Raw genomic sequence first — 21375 nt, forward strand, 5'->3', positions numbered from 1 at the left:
GGCTGTTGCAGCCGGATGGTTCCTTTACAATCGGTATTGCCTTTGTCGTCTGCTGCCGCACACTCCTTGCCTGTGGGCAGGTGAGCGTTTTATATTTGGTTTTCTCCTCCCCTTAGAGAGATTAAGGCATACCTCTGTATCCACCTAGTGCCCCGGAGGTCTTCCTTGGTTCAGTTGGGTCCCCCCTGCCCTGTGTGCAGGATGTCAGGAAGGGTTGGATTCTGGTATCATGCCGTCACTGTTGGTTCAGTGTAGTCTCTTTTTGTCTGGGAGTGTCCCTTCTTGGGTAAGGATCTGTGTTTGGGTCATGGAACCCGATCTCGTCCTATGTTCTGTCATAGCTTAGTTGGTTAGCATGCCAGTCTTGTTAGCATATGGAGTTTGCTCTACCCATTGGTACCGTTTAATTTGGCTCCCCTCCTTTTTTCCTTAATAAGGATATGGGTGGTTCGGGGAATGGTTTATTTCCCTGCTTTTAGACATTGCCAGTCGCTTGGGTGCTGACTCGGTTACCTCGGAGAGGGGGTCAGAGCATGGACTGCGTATCTTATTTAGATCTTGTGATCCCTCCTTCACTGGGAGGCTTTGCCGTGTTTCCTTCCTCAGCAGGGTGCTTTCTCTGCTGGTTTTGGATGCTCTCCTACTTCCTTGTTTTTCCTTGGAGGGAGTGGGTTTCTGCACTCCTGATTGACTTCCATTGCAGAGGGAAACCAGTGGCTTCATCTGGAGCACGATATGATTTCTGGTGCTATTTTCCCGCGGTTCCCGGGGGTGGTTTTTATCCCTCGGTTGCTCTTTCATAGTGTGGTTTGCACGCTGTGTGAGGGATGGGGTCCACCTTCTCTCTCTAGGTCTCCAGGGTTGGGACGTTACATGGTCCCTTAGACTTCTGTTTGTTAGGAGTAGGGTTTTTTTTTCCTCCCTTTTCTTTGTTCGGTCATTGGAGTTCGTCCTTTATGCCTTTTTGTTCTGTTGCAACCTTTGTTTGAGCTTGGAGTTCGGCTAGGGTTCCTTTTACCTTAGCTTATTGGTCTTTAGAACTCTGAGTTCTTCTTCTTCCACTTCCCTTCAGGGGGTATGTGGATGTTCCCTTCCCTCGGGTCGGGGGTAAGTTTCAGTGTGGGCTTGGAGCCTGCGGGACTGGTCTCCTTGGAGGCTTTGTTCTCGGTGGATTATACTGATTCTGAGCGGTCTCTAACTAGGGCCTTGATGGTTTTAACTGATGGGCAGTTGCCTGGTCCTTTTATGTTTAATACTTGTGTTTTGTCAGGTGTTTGGGTAATTTCAGGCTGTGGTGCCCTCTGAATGGGCCGCCTCGTCTACCCGCCCTTTTTTTGCATTCAGTGTCCTCTATAGCTTGGGTATTGTTTTCCCAAAAGTAATTAATGCAGCTGTGGATTCTCCCCGTTTAAGAAGGAAAACTTAAATTATGCTTACCTGATAATTTTTTTTTCTTCTGACGGGGAGAGTCCACAGCTCCCCGCCCACAATTTTATATGGGTCGGCCGTTTATTTATTTTTTATTCTTTTGGCACCTTTTTCACCCTGATATTTCTCCTACTGTTCCTTGTTCCCTTGGCAGAATGACTGGGGGATGAGGGAAGTGGGAGAGGTATTTAAGCCTTTGGCTGGGGTGTCTTTGCCTCCTCCTGGTGGCCAGGTTCTAAATTCCCAAAAGTAATGAATGCAGCTGTGGACTCTCCCCGTCAGAAGAAAAGAAAATTTTCAGGTAAGCATAATTTAAGTTTTTACAAATGCTTTATTTTAGTTTTAACCTTGGTTGGACTGCAAATCTATCCCCTGACACATCTTAGTCATTTCACTGTTCTCAAGCCCACTCAATTTTTTAATGAACCAACCAAGGTCTATCATTTTTGTTTCTTCTGCAGATCACTTTCCTCGTAGCTGTCTGATTTTTGACATATACAAGGATGAAGTTAATCCTGATGAGCAGCAATAGATTAGATAGCCTAAAGACGGCAACCATATACATTATCAGATTAAGATGAGAGCTAGAGAATGTATAGTCCGGTTAACGTTCACATATAGGTTTAGTGTAATTTGGTGGTGATTTTAAATAAATGTGTATCAGATTGTTTAGTACCCAAAAATGTAAATGTATCTTCTACCAATAAACATATACTTCAAAAACTATGTTGTCCATAATTTACCAAGGAAAATAAAACATTTTTTATATACATATATTTACAGCAGCCAGTCCATACTTCTATTCTGGAGAACTACTAGCCCTATATAGACCTTTACTTAAATTGATCTGAAACCCATTTTTTTTTCTTTCATGATTTCATAACTGTAGACACCAATCAGCAAGCGCTACACAGAGGATGAACCAAAAATGGACCGGCTCCTAAGTTTACATCCCTGCATTTTCAAATAAAGATACCAAGAGAATAAAGAAAAATTGATAATTGGAGTAAATTAGAAAGTTGCTTAAAATATAACGCTCTATCTGAATTATAAAAGAAAAAAAATGTGGATTTCATATCCCTTTAATGAGAATAGCATTTTAATTTCTTTCTTAAGACACGGTAAGTCCATGGAATCATCAATTACTGTTGGGAATATCACTCCTGGCCAGCAGGAGGAGGCAAAGAGCACCACAACAAAGCTGTTAAGTATCACTTCCCTTCCCACAATCCCTAGTCATTCTCTTTGCCTTCAGTGCAAGGAGGAGGTAAAGGTTTTGTTTCTTACTGCTATCTCTTTCTCTTGTAAGGTGTATCCAGTCCACGGATCATCCATTACTTGTGGGATATTCTCATTCCCAACAGGAAGTTGCAAGAGGAAACCCACAGCAGAGCTGCAATATAGCTCCTCCCCTAACTGTCATAGTCAGTCATTCTCTTGCAACTCTCAACAAGCAAGGAGGTCGTAAGAGAGAGTGGTTAAATATAGCTAGTTTATTTTCTTCAATCAAAAGTTTGTTATTTCTCCAACATTGGTGTGTCCGGTCCACTGCGTCATCCTTTCTTGCGGGAATATCTCTTCCCCAACAGGAAATGGCAAAGAGTCCCAGTAAAGCTGGCCATATAGTCCCTCCCAGGCTCCGTCCACCCCAGTCATTCTCTTTGCCGTTGCACAGGCAACATCTCCACGGAGATGGTTAAGAGTATGTGGTGTTTAGTTGTAGTTTTTTTATTCTACTATCAAGAGTTTGTTATTTTAAAATAGTGCTGGTATGTACTATTTACTCTGAAACAGAAAGAGATGAAGAATTATGTTTGTGAGAGGAAGATGATTTTAGCAGACAGTAACTAAAATCCTTTGCTGTTTCCACATAGGACTGTTGAGATGAAGTAACTTCAGTTGGGGGAAACAGTTAGCAGACTTTTCTGCTTAAGGTATGACTAGCCATATTTCTAACAAGACTGTGTAATGCTGGAAGGCTGTCATTTCCCCTCATGGGGACCGGTAAGCCATTTTCTTAGTCTCAAGCAGAATAAAGGGCTTAATATGGGCTATAAAACTGGTAGACACTTTTATGGGCAAAATCGATTGCTTTATTTGGGCATTTTATACATGTTTATGCTGGTATTTCACATTTATAAACTTGGGGAACGTTTTTTAACGTCAGGCACTATGTTAGACACCTTTTCCAGTCAGGAAGGGCCTTCCCAGTTGTAGGCTGAGCCTCATTTTCGCGCCATTACTGCGCAGTTGTTTTTGAGAGCAAGACATGCAGATGCATGTGTGAGGACCTGAAAATAGTTGGAAAAGTTCCTAGAAGGCGTCATTTGGTATCGTATTCCCCTCTGGGTTTGGTAGAGTCGCAGCAAAGGCTGTAGCTGGGACTGTAGAGGGGTTAAAACTGTAACCGGCTCCGGTTTCGTTATTTTAAGGGTTAAAGCTCTGAAAGTTGGTGTGCAATACTTTTAATGCTTTAAGACACTGTGGTGAAATTTTGGTAAATTTTGAACAATTCCTTCATATTTTTTCACATATTCAGTAATAAAGTGTGCTCTGTTTAAAATTTAAAGAGACAGTAACGGTTTTGATTTAAAACGATTTTGTGTTTTACTGACAAGTTTAAGCCTGTTTAACATGTCTGTGCCTTCAGATAAGCTATGTTCTATATGTATGAAAGTCAATGTGTCTCCCCCTTCTAAATTATGTGATAATTGTGCTAAAGCGTCCAAACAAAGTAAGGACAGTACTGTCACAGATAATGAAGTTGCCCAAGATGATTCATCAGATTAAGGGAGTAGACATGGTTCTACATCATCTCCTTCTGTGTCTACACCAGTTTTGCCCACGCAGGAGGCACCTAGTACTTCTAGCGCGCCAATGCTTATTACCATGCAACAATTGACGGCTGTAATGGATAACTCCATAGCAAATATTTTATCCAAAATGCCTGCATATCAGAGAAAGCGCGATTGCTCTGTTTTAAACACTGAAGAGCAGGAGGGCGCTGATGATAATTGTTCTGTCATACCCTCACACCAATCTGAAGGGGCCATGAGGGAGGTTTTGTCAGATGGGGAAATTTCAGATTCAGGAAAAATTTCCCAACAGATTTTTATACAGCAAGGTTTCCTTCTTCAACCCATTTTGTGCATTGTTCCTGTCACTACAGCAGCGTGGTTCTGGTTAGAGGAACTAGAAAAGTCGCTCAGTAGAGAGACTCCATATGAGGAGGTTATGGACAGAGTTCACGCACTTAAGTTGGCTTGGCTAACTCTTTTATTTTAGATGCCGCTTTGCAAATAGCTAGATTAGCGGCGAAAAATTCAGGGTTTGCAATTGTGGCGCGCAGAGCGCTTTGGCTAAAGTCTTGGTCAGCGGATGTATCATCCAAGACAAAATTGCTTAATATTCCCTTCAAGGGTAAAACTCTCTTCGGGCCAGAATTGAAAGAGATTATCTCAGACATCACTGGGGGAAAGGGCCACGCCCTCCCACAAGATAGGCCTTTCAAAGCCAAGAATAAGTCTAATTTTCGTTCCTTTCGTAATTTCAGGAACGGACCGGGCTCTAATTCTGCATCCCCTAAACAAGAGGGTAATACCTCACAGACCAAACCAGCCTGGAAACCGATGCAAGGCTGGAACAAGGGTAAGCAGGCCAAGAAGCCTGCCGCTGCTAACAAAACAGCATGAAGGAGTAGCCCCCGATCCGGGACCGGATCTAGTGGGGGGCAGACTCTCTCTCTTTGCTCAGGCTTGGGCAAGAGATGTTCAGGATCCCTGGACGCTAGAAATAGTTTCTCAGGGTTATCTGCTGGAATTCAAGGAACTACCCCCAAGGGGAAGGTTCCACATGTCTCACTTATCCTCTAACCAAATAAAGAGACAGGCATTCTTACATTGTGTAGAAGACCTGTTAAAGATGGGAGTGATACACCCAGTTCCAACGGCGGAACAAGGAATGGGATTTTACTCAAATCTGTTTGTGGTTCCCAAGAAAGAGGGAACTTTCAGACTAATCCTGGATCTAAAGATCCTAAACAAATTTCTCAGAGTACCATCGTTCAAGATGGAATCCATTCGAACGATTCTACCCACAATTCAGGAAGGTCAATTTATGACTACCGTGGATCTAAAGGATGCCTGTCTACATATCCCTATCCACAAGGAACATCATCAGTTCCTAAGGTTCGCCTTTCTGGACAAACATTACCAGTTTGTGGCTCTCCCATTCGGGTTAGCCACTGCTCCAAGGATTTTCACAAAGGTACTCGGATACATTCTAGTACAAGCGTCGTCTCTTTCAAAGGCAAAGGCTCACTCAGACATCGTTCTGGCCTTTCTCAGATCTCACGGATGGAAGGTGAACATAGAAAAAAGTTCCCTGTCTCCGTCGACAAGAGTTCCCTTCTTGGGAACAATAATAGATTCTTTAGAAATGAGGATTTTCTTGACAGATCTCAGAAAGTCAAAACTTCTAAACGCTTGTCAAGCTCTTCATTCTATTCCTCGTCCTTCCGTAGCTCAGTGCATGGAAGTAGTAGGATTGATGGTTGCAGCAATGGACATAGTTCCTTTTGCGCGAATTCATCTAAGACCATTACAACTGTGCATGCTGAAACAGTGGAATGGGGATTATACAGACTTGTCTCCAGTGATTCAAGTAGATCAGCAGACCAGAAACTCACTCCGTTGATGGCTAACCCAGGATCACCTATCTCAGGGAATGAGCTTCCGCAGTCCAGAGTGGGTCATCGTCACGACCGACGCCAGCCTAGTGGGCTGGGGCGCGGTCTGGGAATCCCTGAAAGCTCAGGGACTGTGGTCTCGGGAAGAGTCTCTTCTCCCGATAAACATTCTGGAACTAAGAGCGATATTCAATGCTCTCAAGGCTTGGCCTCAGCTACCAAAGGCCAGATTCATAAGATTCCAATCAGACAACATGACGACTGTTGCGTATCTCAATCATCAGGGGGGAACAAGGAGTTCCCTGGCAATAAAAGAAGTGACCAAAATAATACAATGGGCGGAGAATCACTCCTGCCACCTATCTGCGATCCACATTCCAGGTGTGGAAAACTGGGAAGCAGATTATTTGAGTCGTCAGACATTCCATCCGGGGGAGTGGGAACTCAACCCGGAGATCTTTGCCCAGTTGACACATCTATGGGGCATTCCAGATATGGATCTGATGGCGTCCAGTCAGAACTTCAAGTTTCCTTGCTACGGGTCCAGATCCAGGGATCCCAAGGCGACTCTAGTGGATGCACTAGTAGCAACTTGGACCTTCAAACTAGCTTATGTGTTTCCACCGTTTCCTCTCATTCCCAGGCTGGTAGCCAGGATCAAACAGGAGAGGGCTTCGGTGATCTTGATAGCTCCTGCGTGGCCACGCAGGACTTGGTATGCAGACCTGGTGAATATGTCATCGGTTCCACCATGGAAGCTACCTTTGAGACAGGACCTTCTTGTTCAGGGTCCATTCGAACATCCAAATCTGGTCTCCCTCCAGCTGACGGCTTGGAGATTGAACTCTTGATTCTATCAAAGCGTGGGTTTTCAGATTCCGTGATAGATACTCTGGTTCAAGCCAGAAAACTGTTAACTAGGAAGATTTACCATAAAATATGGAAAAGATATATCTGCTGGTGTGAATCCAAGGGATTCCCATGGAATAAGATAAAGATTCCTAAGATTCTTTCCTTTCTACAAGAAGGTTTGGATAAAGAATTATCTGCAAGTTCTCTAAAGGGACAGATTTCTGCTTTATCTGTCCTACTGCGCAAACGACTGGCAGTTGTGCCAGATGTTCAAGCATTTGTTCAGGCTTTGGTTCGGATCAAGCCTGTTTACAGACCTTTGACTCCTCCCTGGAGTTTAAATCTAGTTCTTTCAGTTCTTCAAGGGGTTCCGTTTGAACCTTTACATTCCGTAGATATTAAGTTGTTATCTTGGAAAGTTTTGTTTTTGGTTGCTATTTCATCTGCTAGAAGAGGTTCTGAGTTATCTGCTCTACAATGTACTCCACCCTATCTGGTGTTCCATTCAGATAAGGTTGTTTTGCGTACTAAGCCTGGTTTTCTACCAAAGGTTGTTTCCAACAAAAATATTAATCAAGAGATAGTTGTACCTTCTTTGTGTCCGAATCCAGTTTCAAAGAAGGAACGTTTGCTACACAATTTGGATGTATTCCGTGCTCTAAAATTCTACTTAGAAGCTACGAAAGACTTCAGACAAACTTCTTCTCTGTTTGTCGTCTATTCTGGTAAAAGGAGAGGTCAAAAAGCAACTTCTACCTCTCTTTTTGGCTTAAAAGCATCATCCGATTGGCTTATGAGACTGCCGGACGGCAGCCTCCTGAAAGAATCACAGCTCACTCCACTAGGGCTGTAGCTTCCACATGGGCCTTCAAGAACGAGGCTTCTGTTGATCAGATATGTAAGGCAGCGACTTGGTCTTCACTGCACACTTTTGCCAAATTTTACAAATTTCTCCCTTCATCCGTGTCCTAAAGCTTTGGTATTGGTTCCCACAAGTAAGGATGACGCCGTGGACCGGACACACCAATGTTGGAGAAAACAGAATTTATGCTTACCTGATAAATTACTTTCTCCAACGGTGTGTCCGGTCCACGGCCCGCCCTGGTTTTTTAATCAGGTCCGATGAATTATTTTCTCTAACTACAGTCACCACAACACCATATGGTTTCTCCTATTTTTTCCTTCTGTCCGTCGGTCGAATGACTGGGGTGGGCGGAGCCTGGGAGGGACTATATGGCCAGCTTTGCTGGGACTCTTTGCCATTTCCTGTTGGGGAAGAGATATTCCCACAAGTAAGGATGACGCCGTGGACCGGACACACCGTTGGAGAAAGTAATTTATCAGGTAAGCATAAATTCTGTTTTTTAAATAGTACCGGAGTTGTGCTATTTTATCTCAGGCAGTAAATAGAAGAAGAATCTGCCTGAGGTTTCTATGATCTTAGCAGGTTGTAACTAAGATCCATTGCTGTTCTCACATATGTCTGAGGGGATTACACAGATGAGGTAAAACTTCAGCGAGAGAATGGCGTGCAGTTTATTCTGCTATCAGGTATGTGCAGTTATAATTTTTTCTAGAGATGGAAAACACTAGAAAATGCTGCTGATACCGGATTAATGTAAGTTAAGCCTGAATACAGTGATTTAATAACGACTGGTGTCATGCTTACTCTCAGGGGTAATACCCTTATAAAATTGCAATATAAAACGTTTGCTGGCATGTTTAATCGTTTTTATATATGCTTTGGTGATAAAACTTTATTGGGGCCTAGTTTTTCCACATGGCTGGCTTAAATTTTGACTAGAAACAGTTTCCTGAGGCTTTCCACTGTTGTAGTATAAAAGTTACAGTTGGTGCAGTTAAAATTACAAACTGTGACATCCAGCTTCCCTCTGGAGTCCCCTGTATGCTATAGGACATCTCTAAAGGGCCCAAAGGCTTTCCAAAGTCGTTTATTGGGGAAGGTAGGGCTACAGCTTGCTGTGGCAGTTGGTTGTGTTTGTTAAAAAACGTCTATTTCGAGCTATTGAGGAGACCAGACTTGTATGCTGAGGGCTCCTGTATCTTATATGCTATAACTAATACCTATCAATACCTAAAGCAAACTTTATTGCATCAAAAGGGGACCCTGTCGAGGGTAGCACTATTGGTGGCGTTGGGAGCTCTTGAATAACTACTTTTGACTATCCAGAAGCTAAGATACAATGGAGGCCTGGGATAACTGGTGGCCAGCTGTGACGCAGCTCCTACAAAATCACTTCGACAATCTGGACCGGGCTCTGCTTAAGTGCTGTGTTCACACAGGAGTGGAGGAGACCAATCCCAAACGGCCAGCTAATCCCCCTGTTGCTCATACTATGAACACTAATATCTCAACTATCTCTCAAAGTAGTTGCGCTACAATGTCGACCCCTGAAAGTTGTGGCAGCCATGTTTATCTTCTACAGCAAGAGGTTGCGTATACTTACCGCTGCAGTGACGAACTGATTTGCGGTGCTAGTCAAGGGGATTGCCCAGCTGCAGAGCATGCTTCCAGATCGGCAGTGGATCCGACATGCCTCAAGAGGGTCCTGACCTCGCCACCGAACTCACCTTTGGGCGCAACCTGCGCAGTTTCCGTAAGTGGCAGCCATGTTCGAGATGGTTCTCCCCAGCCTGGTGATGGTGGTGCTGGGCGAACTCTGACAGCTACACTCGCATGGGATAAGTTTGTTCTGCGTTGGGGTTCCAGCGCTCTGATACTAGAGGGCTTTGAAGTAAGGTACCTACAAAGTGAAGATATATTATCTGGTCGCAAGCTCTCTTTGAACTATTTTGAAGCAGGCTAAATAAAAAAGATGATTAACAAATTTCGTCCAGATTGACTGCCCTTTAACTGGTTCTGTTTCAAGCTACCTGACTATAAATATCAGAGCCCGTTATGATGACAATACTTTCTGATGTTTGGTTTACAGACTATGAGACTGTTATATATCTGTAGCCACTGGTGTGGGGTAACTTTAATGAATATTACTTTGGAACTGTTTATTACTCCTCTTCTCTTCACTATTTTAAGTGCTTATATCTTTATATTTATATACAATATGTTAACCCTTACTTTACAGTATATTCTGAAATCCCCCATATGTTATTTCTAGGGCCACCTTCCCACTGAGGTGTGATAATTATATCTATGCTGATACCATTTCATTTAAAGCTGCTTCTTACATGCTATGCGCCATTCTATTTCTTTGTTTCTAGATATCATATACTATAGTAACATCACCTACCCATAACAGAAGTTAAGCTCACTGTTGTATCAGTCCATTTGTAGGATTCTAATCCAGTACTGTCCATCAAAGTTGAATTATCTCATTGCAAAGCAACAGCTCACTACAAGTTGAATATATTACTCAGGTGTTGCCTAATGTGCTATAAAGACAGCTGGATTGTGTATGTACAACAGCGAGTTCCACAGTAAAAGCCCCAAGTGTGGAGCTACAATATTCTATGCTTGAATGGGGCTAGCTTATTATCATCCCTCTAATTACTTATTTTATTACATTACATGTACAGACTCCTCATTGTTGGCATATATGGTGAGATTCCTAGAATTTAAACATTTCATCACATAATTCTTCTAAGTTTACAGATCCCCATGCTTCATGTATGGGCATTGTGCTTGGAGGAAGATTGTGTGCATGTCTTCTCGCTGCCAGCGGCTGGGGCGGTGTGATGATTGTGCCCATCTAATATACGGTTCTATAGATTAGTCTTAGATATAACCTCTCGCCACAATGCCTGTTATTGTACATAAATAATGTTCTAACTGTTTACTCTGTGCTAAAGTTATAGATTTGGTCTCGATTACCTATCTGCATATGTTGTGCAACCATGACATACACCTGTGCTATAAATACTATTTATATTTGTATATATATATACAGGAGAGCTGTATCCGTACTAATAACTAATACCTATCCTATGCTGTGATCTCAGTCTCTTCGGGATGTCCTTTTTTCTGACGATACTTTGGGCATAGCTATCCTGTGAGGCATAATTTTACTTCAAGACCTGTGATACGCTTCTGACGCAGGCTGGCCCTGCATTAACATTACCATTATTTCAGGCCTACTCACTTGTAATATCCTTAATGCAATATTATTCTAGGTTAGAGTTAATTTATCTCTACTTTCCACATAGCCATTTACATGCTTATAAGGCCTTACACAGAGACATAATGGGCCCTCATCTATCTCGGTCAAGCAACCAACTACAGGAGCTGACCCAATTGCAATCTCTTATAGATGTAATTGATCGACATATCTAGAAATTACTCATATGTTTTATCGGCTTCTCCTGCATATTTTACCACCTCCTACCCCCCACCCCACCCCACATAATAAACCTCCTTTTTTAGGAGGGTTTAATACGCGGTTTCTCTAGCACATACCGCACCCTATTTCCCTTCTTTAATAGCAAAATCTTGCAGTTTGTCAAGATATTTAGAATGTTCTGAAACATAACAAAGTTCGAAGACGTAGCTTGAATATTCCTAAATGTTTCAGAAGCTTATATCAGTTGAAAATTTCTATTCTAATTTGCCATAGGTTCATGAGAGACAATCTTTATCACTCTATTTCCTCTATACATCACTTTAGATGACAGGAGTCCAAAAGTGACTTTTTTTTATTAGGAGAGGAAAATACTATAAAGTAGAAAATGAGGTTTCAGTTTTGCCTGTTACAGATGAATATAGAGATGGTGCTTTGGGTTTTCTCATGACAAATGTGATTATAGCATAGTTTTGCACTCCTAAGTAATGTCATAGTTTGAAAGAATGTTTCTGAACACCTATGTAACTTGTTTATTTGCTGATGTTTTGTCAATAACCTCAATAAAAAACATGTTTTAAAAAAAAAAAAAAAAAAAAAAAGTCTATTTCGTTTTTTTTTTATCCATTTTTTGAACTTCTGACAAATTCTGACAAAATTTGTTTCTCTTAAAGGCACAGTACCGTTTTTTATATTTGCTTGTTAACTTGATTTAAAGTGTTTTCCAAGCTTGCTATTCTGTATAAACATGTCTGACATAGAAGAAACTCCTTGTTCATTATGTTTAAAAGCCATGGTGGAACCCCCTCTTAGAATGTGTACCAAATCTACTGATTTCATTTTAGGCAATAAAGATCATTTTCTTTCTTTAAAAATTTTTATCACCAGAGGATTCTGACGAGGGGGAAGTTATGCCGACTAACTTTCCCCACGTGTCAGACCCTTTGACTCACGCTTAAGGGACTCACGCTCAAATGGCGCCAAGTACATCTAGGGCGCCCATAGCGTTTACTTTACAAGACATGGCGGCAGTCATGGATAATACACTGTCAGCGGTATTAGCCAGACTACCTGAACTTAGAGGTAAGCGAGATAGCTCTGGGGTGAGACAAAATGCAGAGCATACTGACGCTTTAAGAACCATGTCTGATACTGCCTCACAATATGCAGAAGCTGAGGAAAGAGAGCTTCAGTCAGTGGGTGATGTTAATGACTCGGGAAGATACCTGATTCTAATATTTCTACATTTAAATTTAAGCTTGAACACCTCCGCGTGTTGCTTAGGGAGGTTTTAGCTGCTCTGAATGACTGTGATTCTATTGCAGTGCCAGAGAAATTGTGTAGACTGGATAAATACTTGCAGTGCCGGTGTGTACTGATGTTTTTCCAATACCTTAAAGGTTTACAAAATTTATTAATAAGGAATGGGATAGACCAGGTGTGCCGTTCTCTTCCCCTCCTATTTTTAGAAAAATGTTTCCAATAGACGCCACCACACGGAACTTATGGCAGACAGTCCCTAAAGTGGAGGGAGCAAAACTCAAGCAAAGCGAACTACTATCCCTGTCGAGGACAGTTGTGCTTTTTTTTAGATCCAATGGATAAAAAATTAGAAGGTTACCATAAGAAAATATTTATTCAACAAGGTTTTATCCTACAGCCCCTTGCATGCATTGCCCCTGTCACTGCTGCTGCGGCGTACTGGTTTGAGTCTCTGGAAGAGGCTTTACAGGTAGCGACCCCATTGGATGACATACTTGGCAAACTTAGAGCACTTAAGCTAGCCAATTCTTTTATTTCTGATGCCATTGTTCATTTGACTAAACTAACGGCTAAGAATTCTGGTTTTGCTATATAGGCGCGCAGAGCGCTAGGGCTTAAATCATGGTCAGCTGACGTGACTTCAAAATCTAAGCTACTTAACATTCCCTTCAAGGGGCAGACCTTATTCGGGCCTGGTTTGAAGGAGATTATTGATGATATCACTGGAGGAAAAGGTCATGCCCTTCCTCAGGACAGGTCCAAATCTAGGGCCAAACAGTCTAATTTTCGTGCCTTTCAAAACAACAAGGCAGGTGCGGCATCAACTTCCTCTAATAATAAACAAGAGGGAACTTTTGCTCAATCCAAGACGGTCTGGAGACCAAACCAGACCTGGAAAAAAGTAAGCAGGTTAAAAAAAGCCTGCTGCTGCCTCTAAGACAGCATGAAGGAACGGCCCCCTATCCGGTAACGGATCTAGTAGGGGGCAGACTTTCAATCTTCGCCCAGGCGTGGGCAAGAGATGTTCAGTATCCCTGGGCGTTGGAAAATTATATCCCAGGGATATCTTCTGGACTTCAAAGCTTCCCCCCCAAAAGGGAGATTTCACCTTTCACAATTATCTGCACACCAGATAAAGAGAGAGGCATTCTTACACTGTGTACGAGACCTCCTAGTTATGGGAGTGAACAGGAACAGGGTTTTTACTCAAATCTGTTTGTGGTTCCCAAAAAAGAGGGAACCTTCAGACCAATTTTGGATCTAAAGATCTTAAACAAATTCCTCAAAGTTCTGTCGTCCAAGATGGAAACTATTCGTACCATCCTACCACTGATCCAGGAGGGTCAATATATGACTACAGTGGATCTAAAGGATGCTTATCTTCACATTCCGATACACAAAGATCATCATCGTTTTCTCAGGTTTGCCTTTCAAGACGGGCATTACCAGTTGTAGCTCTTCCCTTGGATTAGCTACAGCCCCAAGAATCTTTACAAAGGTTCTAGGGTCGCTTATGGCGGTCCTAAGGCCGCGGGGCATAGCAGTAGCCCCTTATTTAGACGACATCCTGATGCAGGCGTCAAACTTCCAAATTGCCAAGTCTCATACGGACGTAGTACTGGCATTTCTGAGGTCGCATGGGTGGAAAGTGAACGAGGAAAAGAGTTCTCTATCCCCACTCACAAGAGTTTCCTTTCTAGGGACTCTGATAGATTCTGTAGAAATGAAAATTCACCTGACGGAGTCCAGGTTATCAAAGCTTCTAAATTCCTGCCGGGTTCTTCATTCCATTCCGCGCCCTTCGGTGGCTCAGTGTATGGAAGTAATTGGCTTAATGGTAGCGGCAATGGACATAGTGCCGTTTGCACGCTTACATCTCAGACCGCTGCAACTATGCATGCTCAGTCAGTGGAGCGGGGATTACACAGATTTGTCCCCTCAACTGAATCTGGACCAAGAGACCAGGGATTCCTTTCCCTGGTAGCTATCTCCGGTCCATCTGTCCAAAGGTATGACCTTTCGCAGGCCAGATTGGACAATTGTAACAATAAATGCCAGCCTTCTAGGTTGGGGTGCAGTCTGGAACTCCCTGAAGGCTCAGGGATCGTGGACTCAGGAGGAGTCTCTCCTTCCAATAAATATTCTGGAACTAAGAGTGATATTCAAGGCTCTTCAGGCTTGGCCTCAGTTAGCAACTCTGAGGTACATCAGATTTCAGTCGGACAACATCACGACTGTAGCTTACATCAACCATCAAGGGGGAACAAGAAGTTCCCTAGAGATGTTAGAAGTTTCAAAAATAATTCGCTGGGCAGAGATTCACTCTTGCCACCTATCAGCTATCCATATCCCAGGTGTAGAGCACTGGGAGGCGGATTTTCTAAGTCATCAGACTTTTCATCCGGGAGAGTGGGAACTCCATCCGGAGGTATTTGCACAACTGATTCATCGTTGGGGCAAACCAGAACTGGATCTCATGGCGTCTCGCCAGAACGCCAAGCTTCCGTGTTACGGATCCAGGTCCAGGGATCCCAAGGCGACACTGATAGATGCTCTAGCAGCGCCCTGGTCTTTCAACCTGGCTTATGTGTTTCCACCATTTCCTCTGCTCCCTCGTCTGATTGCGAAGATCAAGCAGGAGAGAGCATCAGTGATTCTGATAGCACCTGCGTGGCCACGCAGGACCTGGTATGCAGATCTAGTGGACATGTCATCCTTTCCACCATGGTCTCTGCCTCTGAGACAGGACCTTCTACTTCAGGGTCCTTCCAACCATCCAAATCTAATTTCTCTGCGGCTGACTGCCTAGAGATTGAACGCTTGATTTTATCAAAGCGTGGCTTCTCCGAGTCAGTTATTGATACCTTACTACAGGCACGAAAGCCTGTCACCAGGAAAATTTACCATAAGGTATGGCGTAGATATCTTTATTGGTGTGAATCCAAGGGTTACTCATGGAGTAAGGTCTGGATTCCTAGGATATTATCTTTTCTCCAAGAAGGTTTGGAAAAAGGATTGTCAGCTAGTTAAGCGTCTGGCAGATGTTCCAGACTTTCAGGCATTTTGTCAGGCTTTAGTTAGAATCAAGCCTGTGTTTAAACCGGTTGCTCCACCATGGAGCTTAAACTTGGTTCTTAAGGTTCTTCAAGAAGTTCTGTTTGAACCTCTTCATTCCATAGATATCAAACTTTTATCTTGGAAAGTCCTTTTTTTGGTAGCTATTTCCTCGGCTCGTAGAGTCTCCGAGTTATCTGCCTTACAATGTGATTCTCCTTATCTGATTTTTCATACGGATAAGGTAGTCCTGCGTACTGGGTTCTTACCTAAGGTGGTATCTAACAAGAATATCAATCAAGAGATTGTTATTCCATCCTTGTGTTACACAATCTGGACGTGGTCCGTGCTTTAAAGTTTTACTTACAAGCTACTAAAGATTTTCGTCAAACATCTGCTTTGTTTGTTGTCTACTCTGGACAGAGGAGAGGTCAAAAGGCTTCGGCAACCTCTCCTTCTTTTTGGCTAAGAAGCTTAATCCGCTTAGCCTATGAGACTGCTGGACAGCAGCCTCCTGAAAGGATTACAGCTCATTCCACTAGAGCTGTGTCTTCCACTTGGGCCTTTAAAAATGAGGCTTCTTTTGAACAGATTTGCAAGGCGGCGACTTGGTCTTCGCTTCATACTTTTTCAAAATTTTGCAAATTTGATACTTTTGCTTCTTCGGAGGCTATATTTGGGAGAAAGGTTTTACAGGCAGTGTTTCCTTCCATTTAAGTTCCTGCCTTGTCCCTCCCTTCATCCGTGTACTTTAGCTTTGGTATTGGTATCCCACAAGTAATGGATGATCCGTGGACTGGATACACCTTACAAGAGCAAACAAAATTTATGCTTACCTGATAAATTTATTTCTCTTGTGGTGTATCCAGTCCACGGCCCGCCCTGTCATTTTAAGGCAGGTAATTTTTAAATTTAAACTACAGTAACCACTGCACCCTATGGTTCCTCCTTTCTCGGCTTGTTTTCGGTCGAATGACTGGCTATGACAGTTAGGGGGGGAGCTATATTGCAGCTCTGCTGTGGGTTTCCTCTTGCAACTTCCTGTTGGGAATGAGAATATCCCACAAGTAATGGATGATCCGTGGACTGGATACACCACAAGAGAAATACATTTATCAGGTAAGCATAAATTGTGTTTTTGCTCAGAGTTTCTGAACTCTCAGCTTTGCAGTGTGATTCTCCTTATCTCATATTTCATGCAGATAAGGTAGTTCTTCGTACCAAGTTTGGTTTCAGACAGAAATATTAATCAGGAAATTGTTGTTTCTTCTCATAAGGAACGTTTGTTACACAACCTTGATGTTGTGCGGGCTCTTAAATTTTATTTGCAGGCGACTAAGGATTTTCGTCAGTCTTCAGCATTGTTTGTGTGTTTTTCTGGGACTTTCAAAGGTCAGAAAGCTACTGCCACTTCTCTTTCTCTCTGGTTGAGAAGTATTTGTTTGGCATATGAGCCTGCTGGACAGCAGCCCTCTGAGAGAATCGCAGCTCATTCCACTAGGGCTGTTTCTTTTTCTTGGGCCTTCAAGAATGAGGCCTCTGTAGAACAGATTTGTAAGGCTGCGACTTGGTCTTCTTTGCACACTTTTTTGAAATTTGATAAATTTTATACTTTTGCCTCGGCTGAGGCTTCTTTTGGGAGAAAGGTGCTTCAAGTGGTGGTGCCTTCTGTTTAGGATACCTGTCTTGTTCCTCCCTAATCATCTGTGTCCTCTAGCTTGGGTATTGATTCCCAACAGTAATTGATGATTCTGTGTACTCACCGTATCTTAAGAAAGAAAACAAAAAATGTATGCTTTCCTGATAAATTTCTTTCTTTCTGAACACGGTGAGTCCACGGCCCACCCATTTTTTTCAGACTTTTTTTTGTCTAAACCTCAGGCACCTCTACACCTTGTGTTAATTCCTTTCTCTCCTTTTCCTTTGGTCGAATGACTGGGGATTGTGGGAAGGGAAGTGATACTTAACAGCTTTACTGTGGTGCTCTTTGCCTCCTCCTGCTGGCTAGTAGTGATATTCCCAACAGTAATTGATGTTTCTGTAGACTCACCGTGTCCAGAAATAAATACATTTATCAGGTAAGCATACATTTTGTTTTTTAGCAATTAAAACCTGCATATCCATGTGAGACTGGGAAATATGTGTGTTGTGTTCATGGAGATAAGATAAGCAAATAGAAAGCTTTTCGTTCATACAGCATAGTACACCATATTATAATACCATAGGCAGGTTAGCAGTCAAGAATTCAGCTATAGTACATGCTAAGATAACAACAAGTAAGGAAAGAACTGAGGAGACAATAGAATCTACTGAGTGAAAGGTAGTGCCACAAAACCCTTTAGCTCACCAAACTAGACTATTTATTAAAGGGACAATCTAGTCAAAATTAAACTTTCATGATTCAGATAGGGCATGTCATTTTAAACAACTTTCCAATTTACTTGTATTATCAAATTTGTTTTGTTCTCTTGGTTTTCTTAGTTGAAAGCTAAACCTAGGTAGGTTCATATGTTAATTTCTAAGCCGCCTCTTATCTCAATGCATTTTACTATTTTTCACAGCTAGAGGGCATTAGTTCATGTGTGCCATATAGATAACATTGTGCTGATGCCCTTTGGAGTTACTTATGAGAGGGCACTGATTGGCTAAAATGCAAGTCTTTCAAAAGAACTGAAATAAGGGGGCAGTCTGCAGAGGCTTAGATGCAAGGTAATCACAGAGATAAAAAGTATATTAATATAACTGTTGGTTATGCAAAACTGGGGATTGGGTAATAAAAAGATTTTCTCTCTTTTTAAACAATAAAATTCTGGAGTTAGACTGTCCCTTTTATTTATTAAGCTGCATTTGCTATGCTATATGGAGCAAACTCTTTTGGGCGTGTCTGCAACCACAAATTCAAAAGGTAGAAACTGCTTCAGTTGCCTCTCAGCTACCTCACAGGTGGCAAGTTCAATCACCTTGGCACTCGCTTGTTTGGGGTGATTGACATGCCCAGGGCCGGTGCAAGGATTTTTGTTTACACAGGCGAAGGTGCATTTTGACGCCCCCCCCCCACCCAAAAAAGCAAATATATATTATACATACCAATGGCAATCACTTTCATTATTAGTACCTAAATTACTATTTCAATTATGCCTACGAAAATAAATATAATAGAGCAAAAAACATTTTTTGTTGCACTATTGCTTGAGCTTCAGTAACTTATTTGGGAGATTGGTCTAACTTGGCAGTTCCAAAACTGTGGTAAAGTTGGTTCATTTATGACAACTGTTGATACATGTTTTTTCCAGTATCTATTACCAGGAAAAATCATGAGAATGAAATGCTAAACTGGGAAAATCAGGAATTAAATATTATTATAGCTTACATGCGAATTAACCCTTTCCCTTATAAAATATTTACAGAGCAGTGATTAACCCATTCCTGACCCACACAGTGATTATTAGCTTCTTGATACTGCTGAAAGTGACATACATAATAAAAGGGCCACCCATTCCCAAATAAACAGACCAGCTATAGGCTAGTGAACAAACATTTTATTTCCTGACAAATGCAATGAAAAAACAAAACACAAATACAAATGTTTCTTATAATACATGCAATAGACACTACAGACATTTAGGCTTGGTAAAGTAGGTATACAGGTAACCAGACACTAGTACCCACTGTCTCATTAAAGAAGGGTCAAATTTGAATTGTGCATGGGTACATTTCAGTTTTGAATATAAGCATTTCTGCAATATGCTTCCATTAGCAAAAATGCTTCTACTGTATACTGGTGCACAGGCCCTCACAGCATATGTGTGTATGCCTCTGAAAAACAGTAACAACTTTTACTAGAAGTATTTTTCCTAAAGGAAGTATTTTGCACAGATGCTTCTATTTAAAAATGGAAATGCATCCAAATGCACTTCAATTTTGACATTTTTATACATTTAAAAGGGATATTATACATTATGAAGCAAAAATAGATGTTTTTACCATACACATATTTGTGGGCAAAAGTTTTATGATTATAATTTAAAACATTTCATAAAAATATATAGATACAAATGCTGAATAGTCAACTCCCAACTGATATTCTTTTAATTTAAAGCCTATATTAAATATTATGATCAAATTAAGAGGGCTTGATAAACTTGTCCAAAATCTAGGCTAAATATCTATCTATATCTAAATCTCTCTCTATGTATCCATTAACCCCTTCTCAATACATCCAGTGTGTACACAGCTCAGCTGTAACCATTGACCACTTCCCTGTCACAATGCAGTGACCATTATCCCCTTCCAGGACAGAAAGTTGTAACTGACCACTTACCTGATACACAGCACTGGCCATTAACTCCTTCTAGGATACACAGCTGTAAACATTGACCCCTTCCCTGATAAGAGGGAAAATGAACTCTTTCCAAACCACATAGCTGTAACCCCTTCCCTGACACACAAAAGTGCCCATTAACCTCTTTCCCTGACACACAGCTGACAGCAGTGACCGATAACCCCCCCACACACACACACACACACCAGAGAATACCTCTGCATCAGCTTTTTATCAGCTAGAAAGCCGCCGATTTGGTTTGTTCACTTGCATGGGGGCTACAGGCAATTGGCGGTAGTTGGAACTAACACTATGTCTGCTATTCGGTACACCATAGGCACCTTGTGATTGCAGTCAGTGTGATTACATGGTTCTAAAATCCATATGGTCAAATACTGTAGGAGAGTGTTGGGTTCACAGTCGGGACTTGGGGGCATCATGTGTGCTGGTGCTAGTGATAGTACAGTTGCACCGCTGTTATGCTGTTGCAGCTCCCTGCCACTATATTATATCAATCAATGCCGCCGTTGGTCCCACTCCCTGCTGTGCTATGGAACTGACTTTCGATTTACTACTATGCAGCCCCGGGCATACACTGTCATACTATGACTAAGCACGCACAGAAAGAGCAGGTCATAAAAACTGGCCCGGGGCTGCATAGTAGTGCCTGCTTCAGCCTCCAGCCCCCTCAGAGACCCCGGTTCCGGCCCCACCATTCCTAGAAATGCCCGCTCTCTGCTGCCCTCCAGCTCCAGCCCCCTCAGAGACCTCCACCAGGTCCATTCCTACCTCACGCCTCAGTGTCACGTGGAGTCAGGTGGCCGCACGATTTCTATTCTCCCGCTCTCAGTCAGTCTCAGAGGAGTGAGTCACAGGTAAAGCCACTGGCAGCGGCAGACAGTTCAGATGCGCAAGTGAGCCCCGCCTCCAGTCCTCCACTCTCTGACACCACACGCACGTGCAGCGTGCCCACATTCTCAATCCCATAGGCTATAAGCATAAGCCCAGGGAGGGTGGGACAGGTGTCACTGTCAGGAAGTAGTAACTAGTACGAATAAGTTTAGTTGCATTGCAGGCGCAGGGACCAAGCTAGATTCAGCGGGCGCAGTGGATAATAAAATGAAGCCAGCCAGGAATCAAATGATCAACAAAATTTCATTCAAATAAATAATAAATGTAATTTTTTTTATCCTAGGCAGTCAGCACCACTCTCAGCGCCCCCCTGCTGGTGCGCCCTAAGGCATCTGCCTTTGCTGCCTTATACAAAACGCCGGCCCTGGACATGCCCTGCTCTCGTGCAATTGGCTGTGCAAGAGCAGGAGCGGCATTGCCAAGAAAGCTCTTGTGCAATGTCAAATTTTGCAACCCATTGCAAGTGGTAATTGCAAACAGGTTTTCTGCGAGCAAACCTTTCTATCTCCAATCATGAAAAATCTCACCCTATGTGTGTGCAGACA

This window comes from Bombina bombina, chromosome 12, assembly GCF_027579735.1.
Source record: "Bombina bombina isolate aBomBom1 chromosome 12, aBomBom1.pri, whole genome shotgun sequence".
Classification (NCBI taxonomy): Eukaryota; Metazoa; Chordata; class Amphibia; order Anura; family Bombinatoridae; genus Bombina; species Bombina bombina.